Genomic DNA, 13,050 nt, shown 5'->3' on the forward strand with positions numbered 1-13,050 from the left:
GGAGGAGGGCATGGCAACCGAGTCCAGTATTACTGCCTGGAGAATCCCATGGAAAGAGGAGTCGGGTGGGTTACACTCCACAGGGTCTCAAAGAGTCAGACATGGCTGAGCAATTGAGTACCCACACACAAGGTAGATATTAATAAGTGAAGTCGCTCAGTCGTGTCCGACTCTTTGCAACCCCGTGGACTGTAGCCTACCAAGCTCCTCCATCCATGGGATTTCCCAGGCAAGAATACTGGAGTGGGTTGCCATTTCCTTCTCCAGGAGATCTTCCCGACCCAGGGATTGAACCCGGGTCTCCTGCATTGTAGGCAGATGCTTTACCGTCTGAGCCACCAGGGAAGATACAGATATTAATAGACAGGTAGATAGATAGATAGACAGATGGTGACCTATTGGTTCTGTTTCTCTGGAAAACCCAGATCCCCTCAAGATCAGAATGTAACAGACGAAATTTTCAGTCCCAAAGCAGTAAAAGAGAAAAATGACACAATGCTGCAATCTAAGAATGCTACAGCTAAAAGTCACAAGGGGAAATTATTCTAATATTATGTTTACAAATAAAAGTATGGTACTTAAAGAAAAGTATTTGCAAAAAATACTTGCATTTATGTAAATAAAGCAGAGCAAGTGTTGGCAACTTTCTGTAAAAGGGCCAGAGGGTAAATGCTTTAGTTCTGTGGACCACAATGTCAAAGTGAATCCCTCAGTCAGGTCCGACTCTTTGCAACCCCATGGAATGTTGCCGGCCAGGCTCCTCTGTCCTTGAGATTCTCCAGGCAAGAATACAGGAGTGGGTTGCCATTCCCTTCTCCAGGGGATCTTCTGGACCCAGGGATCGAACCCGGGTTTCCCACATTGCAGGCAGATTCTTTACCAGCTGAGCCACCAGTGGACCACAGAGTCTCTGTCAAACCTACCCTGCTCTGTGGTTGTAACTGGAGAGCAATTGTTCACAATACTGAAACACATGGTCCCAGTTGTGTTATAAAAAAAAAATTTACTTATTAAAATTTTCACATTATAAGCTATTAGTCTGCTTTTGCTTTTTTTCTTTTCGATCACTTAAAAATACAAAAGCCCATCTTGGCTCGTGACCCATTAGACCCATCAGTCATAATTTGCCACCTGAGGTAAAGGAATAAAAAATGAAATTGAAATTTAAAAAACTTTTAAACTAGAGGAATTAAAAACTTTCCTGACCATGCTCTAATATTCCAGCATTTCTTGCTGGACTACCTGCACGATATACAATTCCCATACGGCTTCTATGGGACCTCTGAGAAGGACCAGTGGAGAAGTAGGACAGATCAAACGCCCTGATTCTGTGTTCCATTCGTGTTCACCACACATTTTCACAATCAACTGCTCTCCACATAAGAAGCATCTACTCAATGAGAAGCGACATCACAGATCCTCTTCAAAAGAAAGGAAGGAGTCTTTGCTTTCCTACAGATGAAGCTGTCCACCTACAGTAAAGACAGGAATAAATCTACAGACTCTGGAATGTTTTTCAAAGGATCCAAGGAGACATTAAAAAAAAATGGAGAAAAATTAATATCATTATATCTCCTTTCATTAACTGTAAAAATGATGGTGAGGAGAGCTTAACTGCTTTGGTGTTTAAAAGTGACTGCTTTTGTGTGTGTGTGATGGACTTAAAAAGGGTGACGGGATATGGGTAACCGTGTCTGACCAATTTTTAAAATTTCAAATATTTAGTTTTAAGGAACCTTTGCTTTAACGGAAAGCTGTCACTATATCAGGTGCAGACTGTTCTCAAATACTCGTTTCATCCAGATGCCACTGTGCACACATCTTCACCAAGAGGGATACATTTTTGAAATAACAAAATGGAGAGGATGAGAAGACTGCATTCACTTGAAAGAATCTTAACATTCAAACACTCCATACGATATGTGAGTTGCTATCAACATATTGTAAGTACTGTGAATTTAACAGAATTGGCTGTTTTCTGTTAAGCAACAAAAGAAAACCAATTACTACCTTGAAAGTATGTTAGCTCTCATAGGAGACTCTGATACAGAATCCTAGAGAATGGATGTTTCTAAAATCTACCATTTTAACACACACGTGTCAGACACCTAAGTGGAAGTATGACCTGAAAATGATTAAAGGGAAAATTTTAGATGTCTGCATAACAACTGGAAAAGTATCCTAGGTTTTTAAATGATCAAACTAATCTTACTAGAAGAAAAAAGAAAAGAAAAAGGAGCTAAAAACAAAGTATTTGGGAAGGAAAGAAGGACATCTGTATAATTCTACAGTGCCAAGAATATATTCACTTTTTCCAAAGATCACTGAGGAAAATGCAAGTGTATCCACTCTCCTGCAAAATGGCCTTCAAAAAGATGAGACTGCAAAGCAACAGACCAAACACTTTAAAATAATGATTCAACAGATCCAATAAGTGTTTCTTTAGAAGGAAATGGTAATGTTCTACTGAAAACCTCAGGAAGAGAGGGATACAAACGATCTAATCCTGGATTTGCAAGTTTTCTGAACTAGCATCATATGGTTTTACTTATTTTCTTAATAGCATCACATTGAAATTACATTAAAAAAAGGATTAGTATCTAACTGGGCCTCAAAAACAGAATTAAAAGCATACTATGGAAAAACACAGATGAGCTGGAGGGCACCCCTCTCCCTGAAATGTTCTGGATGCACTCAGCTTTCCTCAGTAGTCCACCCACCATAAATTGCTATCCTTTGCTTTTATTTGCTTCTCCTGGCAGTGCCTGGACAAAGTAACACTTTAGAGATATTCCGTCTGATCTGAGGCAGCTGGATAAAACTCCATTCTTTTAAGAATGAGACAAGACCAACTATAACTGTCATTCTGTCTTGTCCATCCAGTTAAAAACCAGTTACAAGCAGCCATGCTAACCATGCAACTGCCCTGGCCTGTCCTTACTCGGCCCCAATGACGAGTGGAAGGAGGGGGAACGGAGCCTGCCAGACCACACACACCACCCTCTAAGCGCAAAACTATTTCAACACTGTTCACCCAACACGGAGAAGTCCACAGGACAACTCCTTCCACCAACATGAATCAGCTAGGGACCTAAAGTTCTTTCCTCTTCAGATAGATGAGATATTAGATATCTGAAATACTTCAGTTGATCAACAACCATTTAACCATGTTTTCTGTAAATACTCCAAGTGATTAGACACTAAGTAGACACATATCCCCCTCCCCTGCACCCCAAATTTAAGCAGCTTTCTACAGACAAAAAATATTTCATTTGCCAAAATGATGCCACTGAAGGAAGCACCATAGCAGGAGGGGCTGTTCTACACTGAATTCTCATCGGTGAAGAAAGATTCATTTTAACCTATGTTTTAACCTATTCTCTCCTTCAGGCCCCAATGTTCCACTGTGGTGTTTCTTTTGAAGTTGGTAGCCAGAGTTCTGGTTCACTGTGACCCACTGAGAAATGGGCTTCCCGGGGAGCTCAGCTGGAAAAGAATCTGCCTGCAATGCAGGACACCCCGGTTGGATCCCTGGGTCAGGAAGATCCCCTGGAGAAGGAATACGCTACCTACTCCAGTATTCTTGGGCTTCCCTGGTGGCTCAGACGTAAAGAATCCACTTGCAATGCGGGAGACCTGGGTTCGATCCCTAGGATGGGAAGATCCCCTGGAAAAAGGAATGGCTACCCACTCCAATATTCTTGCCTGGAGAATTCCATGGACAGAGGAGCCTGGCAGGATAGTCCATGGGGTCCTAAAGAGTCAGACATGACTAAGAGACTTTCACTAAGAAATGGAGTATTTCTTGCCACATCAGTAAACAAGAATGTCTCAGTCACAGAGATTCCAGCCCTCCAATGTGAGTTCCTAAGCCCTAAGGGGGCTTAGGAAAGAGAATACCTGTGATCTAGCAGCCATCAAACTATAGCCACTCCCTACAGTGAGTCCCAGGAAAGTTCAAGATGTGGAAAACACAGGATACTGGACCCAGATAGCTGAGATACATATGAAAGGAATGATTTCAGTGAGCCCAGACTCTTGCAAAAAATTCCTTGAGTTATCTGGCTTCCTTTAATTAACAATAATCTTTTGATGTTCCGACTACCTGTCCCTTGTTACGAAACGAAACTTCTATATAAGCTGTCCCGCCTCCCCTTACCAGGGCAGTTCTCACAGGGTCACTTGAGATGCTGTCTCCTGGGCTTAAAGTCCAAAAAATTCCACCAAGTAAAACGTAACTCTCAACTTTTAGGTTGTGACTATTTTTTTAAGTCAACACCAAACTTGGTGCTGACACTGATTACTACCACAATATCCTAAAACTACTCAACACAGGACAATAGGTGGCTGGTGTATATGCATGTAACTGGCTAGCTGGCATCAGGGGTTAAGAACTCTCTAACAGAAGAAAGGGTGACAAAAAAGAACTCAAATGAGCAAGCCCCACCAATGTCACTGTGGCATAAAGTACAAATTTTAATGGACTGTACAAAATGGAAATCACTGAACTACACAGAAGCTTAAAAACAAGATTTCTGAATGGATCTGCAACGCCCACACAGAAAAGACTGGAAATGGGTATACTGAAAACAGCATGGGGCCAAACTAGAGTGCATTAGACTCTGCTACAGTTACATTGCATTTTAAAACAAAGTCATCAGTGTAATCTTCATTACAAACACATGTCAAGTACAGGCATCATATATTAAACTCTATTATAAACAAATTTTGCAAAGTATAAGGTCTAAAGGACTGTTACATTATAATTCTTTTAACCCATGGCTTCATTATAACCCTTCACTGTAACAAGAGGGGCTTGTGGTTTATCAGGTACCTAACATTCTACTCTACTGATTCTAAGATGCACACTCTCCTTTCTTTCAACAAGTCTTAAATCAGGATGAGGTTTACAACCACAGATGAGGTTTACAACCACATTTCTTCCTCTTAGTAGTGTATAAAATAATGGTGTACCTTACAAACAGCTTAGATTCAATGAAATACTGTATCTGGTTCTTTGAAGCCCTAACTATAAAATAGCCCACATCCTGTGCACACAGGGCTTCCCTGGGGGCTCAGCAGTAAAGAATTCACCTGCCTATGCAGGGGACTTGGGTTCAATCCCTCGGTTGGGAAGATCCCCTGGAGAAGGAAATGGCAACTCACTCCAGTATTCTTGTCTGGAGCATCCCCGTGGACCGAGGAGCCTGGTGGGCTACAGTCCATGCGGTCACAAAGAGTCAGACACAACTTAGCGACTAAACAACATCATGGGCACCACAATTACTGGTAGGCTTTTTATTGGGTTGGTCAAAAAGTTTATCAGGGTTTTTCTGTTAACATCTTACGAAAAAGCCCAAATGAACTTTCTGGCCAACCCAATACAAGGCAAATTTCTGAGCCCAGAATCTCTTGGAGTGAGGATTAAAACTCCTGCATGGTTAATAAACTCCTCAGGTGACCCTCAGTGAAGCTCAGCTGTGAGAACTTCAGCCCAACAGTACATAAATCCAAACACACAAAGAAGTCTAGAGTAGGGCTGGGGATCGAGTCAGATCTAGGCCAAAAAAGCCCAAAGGTAAAATGCACAAGACAAGAATCTTCATTCTTTCCTTAACAATGGAAATCAGCTAGACTCTGGGCCAGGTCTCCTGTGAGAGTGAGGGAGAGAAGGGCAGTGAATAAACCTGGAAACACTGTGCTGAGGAACAGAGCAAAGAGAACTCCTGTTTGCAATGCTTACAACAGAGTGTAAAATTAAAATCATCCCAATATTTTCTTGCAGTTTTCCTCTCTACCAAATCAGAATTTTGCTTAAAAATTCATAATCCAACTGAAGAAATGAAGTGGGGATGAGATTTCTGTAACTGAGAGTACAAACATATCCCAAACAGAAAACAAGACAAAATGACATTTTGTTCTGTCAGCTCCTGCAGAGTTCCACAATTGCTGACTAAATGGCTGTAATGTAACCGACTTTAATCTTACACTATACCATCCAAGAGAAGAAAGAGAGATGGATGAATGGATTGACAGACACAAAGGGAAGAAGAGAGGGAGAGATTATCAATAGCCAAAATAAAACTAAATACACTAACTATAAGTTGAACATAAGTAAAGAAGTGTCTAGTTCACAAATCGCAACAAAAAGAGACAAGAGAAAGGTACAAATTTCCATAGAGTATAACTATCTTCATTTCCTATAATTCTAGTATGTTACACTGTATCAGATGGGATGTTACAGGTACCTATTCTGAATGTTTTAGAAGTCCCCTATATATTCCCTTCATTTATACAGTCTTTAAGTTAGTCTTCTGAACTTCACTGTACCAGGGCAGACATAATTCTGTTAGTCAAATTATTTACGTGAAGAAATGGAGGAGCAAAGAGACTCCATCTGCCCAAGGGCCTGGAGAGTGTATCATTTCTATCACAAAATCAAGAATGCAAGTTAGCAGCCATTGGCAAAGAAGAGGATAGTAAGAAGCTTCTAGTGTAAAATTTTCTGAACCAATTAAAAATTCATTTTTTGTCAATCACAGGTCCTTCAAGACACATTTAATGATCACCTAACTGCAGATGGCACAGTGGTAAAGAATCTCCATGCCAAAGCAGGAAACAACAGGAGACACAGGTTGGATTCTGGGTCAGGAAGATCCCCTGGAGGAAGAAATGGCAACCTACTCCAGTAGTCTTGCCTGGGAAATCTCATAAACAGAGGAGCTTAACGGGCTACAGTCCATGAGGTCATAAAGAGTCGGACATGACTGAAGCAACTTAGCATAGCACAGTACATGGATAGCTAGGCAGTACATCTTTCTGATAACCATGATACTACCTAAACAAGCCATGCAGAACTCATGATGAAAACCAATTCAGACTCACAGGTACAAACATCCACATAACTTTTTATTACCAGTACACAAAAACTCACGAGGGTCCATCAACGGATCAAAGACTAAACAAAATGTGGTATGTATCTACACATGGAATATTATTCAGCCATAGAAAGGAACAAAATGCTGATACAGGTTACAACATGGATGAACCTTTAAAACATAATGTGAAGTAAAAGAAGCTAGACACAAAATCACCTATCTTATGACTCCACTTACATGGACAATTCAGAACAGATAAAGCTGTAGAGAAAGCAGCCTAGTGTTTGCCACAGGTTGGGGAATGGGGAGTAACTGCGTAATGAACACAAGGTTTCCTTTTGGGGTAACGAAAATGTAGAATTAAAAAGATGTGTTGGTGGGAATGCAAACTAATCCAGCCACTATGGAGAACAGTGTGGTGATTCCTTAAAAAACTGGAAATAGAACTGCCATATAACTCAGCAGTCCCACTGCTGAGCATACACACCAAGGAAACCAGAATTGAAAGAGACATGTGCACCCCAATGTTCATCGCAGCACTGTTTACAATAGCCAGGACATGGAACCAACCTAGATGTCCACTGGCAGACGAATGGATAAGAAAACGGTGGTACATATACACAATGGAATATTACTCAGCTATTAAAAAGAATGCATTTGAATCAGTTCTAATGAGGTGGATGAAACTGGAGCCTATTATACAGAGTGAAGTAAGTCAGAAAGAAAAACACCAATACAGATTAACACATATTTATGGAATTTAGAAAGATGGTTAACGATGACCCTATATGCGAGACAGCAAAAGAGACATAGACGTAAAAAACAGACTTTTGGACTCTGTGGGAGAAGGTGAGGGTGGGATGATTTGAGAGAATAGCACTGAAAGATGTATATTACCATATGTGAAAGAGATCATCAGTCCAGGTTCGATGCATGAGACAGGATGCTCAAGGCCAGTGCACTGGGATGACCCTGAGGGATGGGATGGGAAGGGAGGTGGGAGGGGGATTCAGGATGGGGAACACATGTACACCCATGGCTGATTCATGTCAATGTATGGTAAGAACCACTACAATATTGTAATTAGCCTCCAATTAAAATAAATTAATTAATTAAAAAGAAGATGTGATGACCTCCCAATACTATAAACGCACTCACTAAATGTCATAGAATTGTACACTTAGAGATAGTAAATTTTACATTACGTAGATTAAATTTAATTTTTAAAGGCAACTGAAAAACTCACCAGAGTGAAGCTAGAAAATAAAGAACAGGTGAAAATTAATTAGATTAGAAATAAGGGAGATATAAGTAATAAAACAGCTTGAATCAAATGAACGGGCCAGTGAAGAAGACAATGGAAGAATACTGATGGGGTGAAACTGTGGAAACTTAGTGGAACATAATTTTCTCCCGACTCTTATTTTAAGAGCTGAATAAAATTCACAAAACCTTTTCAAGTTTAAAGAGCTTGGGAGTCATGTGCAATCACCCCAGTCAGATTAAGGAAATTAGGCAAAATATGATACTAAATAAGTTGGCCAATGCCCTCTATTGGGCAATGAACTAAATGGAGAATTACTGCTTAAAATCCCAATTTTCTGATCCCAAGTTCAGGAACTCTTCTGGACAAAGTTTAAGACAAATGTTTGCTATTTACTAAATTCTCAGCTAGATGCATTTCTGTGATACATAAGACCAAAATCTCTTACTTCTTAGGTCTTGGACCTTTCAGCTTTGAGAAAGGAGTTATAAAAGTAAGGAGTAAGGGGTGGGGGAAGACTCACTACTTCAGAGAAAGTAAAGGAGCTTTGCGAGCCAAGGCTGCCTTATTCACAGTATTCATGTTACCTGTAATTACCAGCAGGCACAAATAACTACTCATGTCTAATTATGAATATACAAGTTTTCAAATACTGAGGCTGACCATTTAAGACTTAAAATATGTGGTTAAATAAAAGCCAGACTCTTCTGATGCCCCACAAGGACTAACTACTTATCACCATTCAACAACAATCTCCTTATCCTCTGACATTCTCTCCAATGACCTTTTCCTTTTTAAGGTATCTTCTTTAATTACAAAAGGATTTAGTTATTTAGTAATTCTTTCTAAAATTGTAACAACTATTAAGTTTATTTAAAAGGACACTTTAACCCAGTGGTGCTCAGTCTTACTTTGACTCCCTTTTAAACAGAAGATCCCTCCATTGGTGTCTTAGGGAGGAACCTGACCTGTGTCCTTTTTCGAAGCCTCATTTATAGGTGATTCTGAGAGATCCCCTGGGAAAGTATCACTGCATCAAACTCTTTTTATTTCTTGCTATCAAGAAAAATGAGTTGAGAAAACATTACACAGACTAAAGCTTCTCACACCTGTATAAAGTTGGGGGGGGGAGGTGCAGAAACCCTGTGATTTAATTAGTAAACTGCCACAGAACTTGAGACTGGCAGCCTTTAAAAAGAGGTATAGTTAATGGTATGGATATGACCACAACCAGATGCTGATTCTGCCAATCTCTTGCTGGTGTCAGTAACTTGAATTTTCTAAGTTAAATGGAGATTCCGTTGTACTCAATAATGCATTGTATGAGTAACATTAAAGTCTCCCCAAAACCTATAAAATTTGACAGGATATCACTAGCCCTGAAAGGTGGTTAAGAGTTCAAGGGGTCTGGGATCTCCTGCTAGTCTCTATCTTTTTGAAGCTAACCTCTAGGGGAGTTCATATTTTCTCAGTAAAATTGGGAAAATACACAAACGGACCTACTCTATGGGTCGTTAAGAAATAAAAGTGCATCTGAAAGTAGCTGGCACAGCGCCTAGTAAGCAATTGTATTCATATTCTTTTGGGCCAAACAGAAAGACACAAAGAAAAAGTTCTGTAAATTAAAACAATTTTGTATAATAAGAAATTAAAAAAAAAAATGCAGAGAATGATGAAAACAAAAAAATTACAGCTGGGGATCTTAAACGTCAGTCCATCACTCATTATTTAGATCTAGGGTCACAAATTGTAACATATGGTAGAAACTGTGAGCTTAGCGGCAAACAAGTAGGGAAAAAAAGAAAAGAAAAAAGAAGAGCACATCCATCAGTGATACTGAATATCAATGGGCTGGATAGGTTTAAAAAATAAAAAGTACCTCCAGCTCAGAAGACACTACAACTTTACAACTGAGCCAAGATCGCTCTCCACAGAGTTCTAATGCAACATCCAACTCCATCCCCGCCTCTTTAGAGCACTCGGCCCCCATTTCCGACCCGAGCTGGAGACCGAGCGCGGGACGCGCGCCCCAGGTGCCAGCCGCAGGCCGGAGCGCCAGGTGCGGGCGCCGCCCCGCCCTCCGCGGAGCCAGGAGACCGGCCGCCCGGCTGGGGATGCCCGCGCCTGGACGCCCCAGCCCGCCACGCTCCGGTGCCCCGCTCCCGTCGCGCCCTGTCCCCGGCGGGACGCGCCCCGACCACCCGGGCACGCCCCGGGCCGGCGATCGCGGGGTGAGCGGAGGATGAAGGTGAAGGTGGGTGCCCGGCTTCCCCCAAGCCTCCCTCCAGCCTCCCCGCCTCCGGCCGCGGCTCGGTCCGCCTCCCCGTCCGTCTCACCGGCCTCCCGCCCGCCTCTCCGCCGCGCGCGCCCTCTTTCCGGCCTCCCTGCGGTCAGTCTTGCCGGAGGCCGACAGGAGCCGCCGCCGCCGCCTCCCGCTCGCTCCTCCGCTTCCTCCCGGGTTCCTCCGGCTTCCCCTCACCCCTGCGAGTGACCGAGAGGAAGCCAGCTCGCCGCTGGGCCGCCTCCCCCGCTTCCCCGGCGCGACCAATGGGCCCCCGCCGCCGGGAAGCCGCGCCCGCCCCCTGGCGGTGGAGGACCGAGCTGGCGCCCTGCAGGCCTGAGGAAGGGCCAGAGAGCAAAAGGGAGGGCTCTGCGGCCCCGCCCCCTGTCCGCGCCGGGCTGTCTGGACCTGCCACGTGGGAGCGGAGGGGCGGCGGCCATCTGCACCCCAGGACCGGGCAGAAGTGTCACGGCCTCTCCCCGCCCTCCCCCGTCCCCCACCCTCTGCCTTCAGTTACATTTCCGTAATCCTCGCCTTAAAGGAAGAAATTTTAAAATAATCAGTCCCATTGTAGAGATCCATCAGCTAGTGTATTCGAGATGATCGTTATTTCCTCCTGACTCCTTCCAAACTAGCTCACCTATGGCAAAGATACTACCTGACTGAGCACTAGAACGCTGGTAACCTTAAATGTTGGACTCAAAGAGAAAAGCAGTTCTTGTATTTTGCACCTCACTTTCGTTTAATGTATTTAGCAACATAAGAGAAATGTTTTTCTCCTGTACACACCTTTTTGCACGATCATGTGTTAACTGGGAGTTCAAACCAAAATCTGCAAACGCAAAATTGTTTCATAATTCCGATCCATATTCCAAAATAATTAATAACTATAACTCTTACTAGCAGTATTAGGTAGAATATCAGGACAATACATGGTTGTAGAAATTAAATTGCATTAAAGAAATAATAGAGTTTAATCATAGTTGGTATTCTACCAAGTCTTAACATACCTGGAAAAATAGAAAATATAGAACTTAAATAATAGTTATGAATTTGGAAGTTCGTGTTCCATGGTAGGATGAAGAAGCAATAAATGCATTCTGAGAGCCCTCTTTGCTTGCACCTTGCTGGGCCTTTGGGAATGTGTTCTCATTTAATGCTCACAACTCAGGCTGAAGTCAATAATACCTGTGTTTTGCTTTAACAGAAAAAAAAAACCAAGACTCCAAAGTTGAGTTTAAATCATTTGTTGAAAATATAAGGGAGTAAAGTTGTGACGTTGGAATTCTAGCTTGGTCCCTCTAGCATGTACACGCCTTCCCTTGATACCTAGGTCCCACTGAGAGAATTTAGAAGCCTATTGATTAGAGAGGTCAGGCCATATTTGTGAAAAAAGGTTTTTGCTCCATAATCAAATTGGCCTGTATGGAAAGGACATATGGCATAGTATTATAGTACTACACTTGAAACAATTTCTGGATTGAACATGTGCTGAATATCCATGACCATAATATATAGCTTCAAACCCTTCACTAGGTAATGAAATTAATAATAGTGGGTCACAATCTACATTTTGTTATTGATTCACTGAAATAGAACAAAAAAATCAAGAGTTCCTAGCACAACTTGAAAATACATACTGTTTCATGAAATATTTGTACAATATTAAGTGTAGCTGAGTGGGTTACAGCATCCTGGGCTACAATCTAAATTATATCTTTTCATACAGATTGCATTGTTTAAAAGTTGGTAAATCATTTCTTTACCACAGCTGTTAATCAACCATTTTTTTCACCTACTGTTTTACTTGGCAAGAGGCAGGAAAGCAGGAAAAATAGTCAGGATTAACAATAAAGTTAATAAGACTACAGAAAACTGCATCTCTGAGAGGCTTAATCCAAACAAATGGTTCTGTGTTACATTATAATAATACATTACATTATAATAATTAGGTAATGATAATTCACATTTTTATGATAATTTTTAAAGCCTATGTTTATTATGTATTTGCTGTGTTCTAGGCTCTTTCCTAAACTCTTTATATATATTTACTCCTTTAATCCTCACAATAATCCTATTATACCTAAATCCTAAATGCCAAGGAGAAAAGTACATAACAGAAAGGGAAAGTTGTCCAGGATCCTGTGTTCATATGTGGCAGGGCCAAGATTCAAACCCCCATGCCCAAAATTTCAAGCCTCAAAACTCACCCTTGTCTATACTTGAAAAAGAAAATTCATTCCCTCTTCAATGGCTGCAAGGTTTTACATAAAACTGTAGTTTATATTATACAGTTTCCCACATAAGAATTACATAATATTGCTAAAGGTTAAGCTTGATGCAAAGCCTCAGAATATTAATTGGATCCATTCTCAAGCAGAATATTTCATTTGGCATCAGTTATCTGTTTATGGGGGCTTCCCAGGTGGCTCAGTGGTAAAGATTCAGCCTGACAATGAAGGAATTGCAGGTTCGATCCCTGGATTGGGAAGATCCCTGGAGAAGGAAATGGCAACCCACTCCTTTATTCTTGCCTAGAAAATCCTATGGACAGAGGAGACTGATGGGCTACAGTCCATGGGATCGCAAAAAGAGTCAGACACAAGTTAGTGACTAAGCAACAACAA

General features: G+C 41.6%; 1 protein-coding gene across 4 annotated transcripts in view; it reads right to left on the minus strand.

Moving 5' to 3' along the window:
• Window positions 1-10,662, minus strand: part of FAM3C (FAM3 metabolism regulating signaling molecule C) — a 54,505-nt gene extending 43,843 nt beyond the window's left edge. For all 4 annotated transcript variants that reach the window (XM_081535350.1, XM_081535353.1, XM_081535349.1 and 1 more), the window contains exon 1: window positions 10,479-10,662. The gene's annotated coding sequence lies outside the window, so the exon portion shown is untranslated. The remainder of the gene's footprint in view (window positions 1-10,478) is intronic.
• Between the last annotated feature and the right edge of the window lie 2,388 nt (window positions 10,663-13,050).

Source organism: Giraffa tippelskirchi, chromosome 10, assembly GCF_054371585.1.
Source record: "Giraffa tippelskirchi isolate mGirTip1 chromosome 10, T2T-mGirTip1v1.2.pri, whole genome shotgun sequence".
NCBI classification, from domain to species: domain Eukaryota; kingdom Metazoa; phylum Chordata; class Mammalia; order Artiodactyla; family Giraffidae; genus Giraffa; species Giraffa tippelskirchi.